Consider the following 4,192-nt stretch of genomic DNA (forward strand, 5'->3'; position numbering starts at 1 on the left):
CTGCATACGGGCTGAGTACATTAGATGGTATAAAATGGGAAGAATGGAAAGAATTGAATGAGCAAATGGCGGTACGGTTCGGCACCAAATAAATTACCGACGTTTTACGTTTGTAAGTCTTGAAATATATCTATGATGAAGCGTCTCCTTTCACGATAGATGATAGCTTCAGCAATTGTGAGTCTTATATATTTATCGATTGTGATACAAACCCGGCGTTTTGATATCTCGGTCCATTCTTCTCCGACAATATTGAACCATAACACATTTTTACGAAGCAACAACATAAATTTGGACCGCTTTGATGCTGGTTAGTAAAATCTTATATATATTGACACGATAGAATCTAAGAGTGGCTGCCAAACGCATTATCTATGTAACGGTTGGTTTACATATTTTTAAACATGATTGAAGATCAAACAACATAAAAATCCTTAATGTCAACTGAAGGTATCCGAGCATGGGATTTATCGTAAAATATTAAGATATTGAGAATAATATAATCAGGTAAAGAGTATTGCGTCGTAAGATAACGAAAGTTTAATATTTTCTGCATTGACTAGGGGTGACCGTGTATTGCGTTGCTTGACTCTACCTATTGCATATGTGAGACTCAACATGTTTTCGTTGACAAAAAACGTAAAACTTGCACTATCTCAGAATAAACCGAAATCACTTTCTACAAATGGAACCATCGACGCTTGTCGACTTATGATTAACTAGCTGACCCGGCAAACTTCGTCCCGCCTAAAATTTGTTTTTGACATCCGGCGATCCTTTTTTTGGTATAGATAGAAGAAAATATAGGAGTGCGTTTCATCACATTAAAATCCATTTCCAATTTCGAACAAAGATCAATTTCGCTAGCGCAAACACCAAATGGACTAAAAGCACTTGTCACTATGTAATTGTAGAACATATGGGAATTTAATTTTCCAAATTTTCCCTTTTTTCTTCAGAGTTTTCCGAAAATTTTCAATTGTCATGTTTGGAGGGGTGTCATACCATCATAGAAACATTTTTCATCCCCAAAAACCCTCACATCCCAAATTGTGCTTGATTAGTTCTGGAGTTATGCAGAAGTTTGCGTTTCGTTTGTATGGCAGCCTCCCTTGATGAGGGGGGAAGAGTGTATTCACCATAGAAACGTTTCGTGCCCCGTGGCTCCATTCGCTTGATTAGTTTTCGAGTTATGATGAAATTTGTATTTCATTTGTATGACATCCCACCCTTAGAGAGGCGGTGGAGAGAATAACCACCATAGAAACATTTATAGCACCCTAAAACCTCCATATGCCTGATTTGGTTTCATTTTCTGGATTAATTCTCGGGTAATGCAGAACCTTGTGTTTCATTTGTATGGAAGCCCCCCTAAGAGAGGGAGGTGGAGAGTCTTACCACCATAGAAACATTTATTGCACCCTAATAACTCAATATGCTCAACTTGGATTCATTTGCTTGAATAATTCTCGAGTAGTGCAGAAATTTGTGTTTCATTTGTATGGCAGCCCCCCCTTAGAGAAGGGGGTGGAGAGTCTTACCACCATAGAAACATTTATTGCACCCTAATGCCTCAATATGTCCAATTTGGTTTCATTTGCATGAAATAATTCTCGAGTAATGCAGAAATTTGTGTTTCATTTGTATGGCAGGCCTCCCTTAGAAAGGGGGGAGGGGTCTCAAACCTTCCCCGGCCCCAAAAACCCCTGCATACTAATTTTCATGTTGATCGGTTCAGTAGTTTCCGAGTCCATAATAAACAGACAGACAGACAGCAGACAGGAATCCATTTATATATATATATATATATATATATATATATATATATATATATATATATATATATATGCTCCCGTGGCCGAGTGGTTAGCGTCATAACTAACATGCCGGGTGTTCTGGTTCGATTCCCGTTCTGGTTGGGGGAATTTTTCGTCAAAGAAATTTCCTCCGGCTTGCACTGTGATCACGCGTATTGTAGAGCTTGCCACTCAGAATGCATTGCAAGGCGTGTCATTTGGCATAGAAATCTCAACTAAGTACTAATAAAGATGACGCAAGTAATACTACGTTGAGACGGCGAAGTTCCTCTAGGAACGTTAGTGCCATATATATATATATATATATATATATATATATATATATATATATATATATATATATATATATATATATATATATATATATATATAAATATATATATATATATATATATATATATATATATATATATATATATATATATATACTAGCTAACACGGCAAACTTCGTCCCGCCCATTTACTTGATTAATTCTCGAGTAATGCAGAAATTCGTGTTTTATTTGTATGGCAGCCACCCCTAAGAGAGGGGGGAGGGGAATCTAACCACCATAGAAACATTCATTGCACCCTAAAGTTTCCATATGCCTAATTTGGTTTAATTTGCTTGATTAATTCTCGGGTAAAAATTTGTGTTTCATTTGTACAGCAGCCCTCTCTAAGAGAGGGGGATGGAGTATCTTAACACCATAGAAACATTTATTGTATCCTAAAACCTCCACATGCCAAATTTGGTTTCATTTGCTTGATTAATTCTCGAGTAATGCAGAAATTTGTGTTTCATTTGTATGGCAGCCCCCCCTTTGAGTGGGGGAAGGACTGTCTAACCATCATAGAAATATTTATTGCACCCTAAAACTTTCACATGCCAACTTTGGTTTCGTTTGATTGATTAATTTCCGAGTGATGCAAAAAATTGTGTTTCATTTGTATGACAGCCCCCTCTAAGAGAGGGGGAAGGAGTATCTTATCACCATAGAAACATTTATTGCATCCTAAAACCTCCACATGCCAAATTTGGTTTCATTTGCTTGATTAATTCTCGAGTAATGCTGAAATTTGTGTTTCATTTGTATGGCAGCCCCCCCTTTGAGTGGGGAAAGGACTGTCTAACCATCATAGAAACATTTATTGCACCCTAAAACTTTCATATGCCAACTTTGGTTTCGTTTGCTTGGTTAATTTCCGAGTAATGCAGAAATTTGTGTTTCATTTGTATGGCAGCCCCCCCTTAGAGAGGGTGGAGGGGTCTCAAAATATCACGAAAACCTTCCCCGGCCCCAAAAACCCCTACATACCAATTTTCATGTCGATCGATTCAGTAGTTTCCGAGTCTATAAGAATCAGACAGACAGACAGACATCACTCCATTTTTATAGATATATATATATATATATATATATATATATATATATATATATATATATATATATATATATATATATATATATATATATATATATATATATATATATATATATATATATATATATATATATATATATATATATATATATATATATATATATATATATATATATATATATATATATATATATATATATATATATATATATATATATATATATATATATATATATATATATATATATACATATATATATATATATATATATATATATATATATATATATATATATATATATATCTGGCAACCCCATAACTTTTGACAGAGTTGTCAGATTAACAAATGTCATACCGCGTTGGAAGCGTCATTTCAGTACAATTTTAACCATGGAACAATACACACCTAAACAACGCGCTGAAATTGTTCAGCTGTACATTCAAAATAACTTCTCAATAGTGTTAACTAAACGTGCGTGGAAAATTAAAAATAAAGTTAAAACATCGCCTGGAGACAACACTATACGTCGATTATATGCCAACTTTATATCGTCTGGTAGTGTTGGTAATGCCAGTCATCTGTCCAGACAACGACCAAGACGTTTCGACGAGAATATTGATGCCGTTCGAGCCAGTGTTGCAGAGACTCCATCGACATCAGGTCGCCATCGTTCACAAGAGTTAGGCATCGCTCGAACCACCATTTGTTCGTGAAAATGAATTGGACAATTACTGGTTCCAACAGGACGGCGCTACATGCCACACAGCGGCTGCCACGACCAAATTATTGCGCGAAATGTTCCCCGGAAGATTAATATAGAAAAACGGCGATTATGACTGGCCACCGAGATCACCTGATTTGACGCCTCCAGACTATGGGATATTTAAAATCCAAGGTATACACTGGTAAATCAAGGACCCTGGCTGCGCTGAAAGACAATATCCGATAAGAAATTGCTGCCATATCGGCCGAAACATTGGGCAAAGTGATGGAAAATGCCGAAAAAAGG

Source organism: Toxorhynchites rutilus, chromosome 3, assembly GCF_029784135.1.
Source record: "Toxorhynchites rutilus septentrionalis strain SRP chromosome 3, ASM2978413v1, whole genome shotgun sequence".
Classification (NCBI taxonomy): Eukaryota; Metazoa; Arthropoda; class Insecta; order Diptera; family Culicidae; genus Toxorhynchites; species Toxorhynchites rutilus.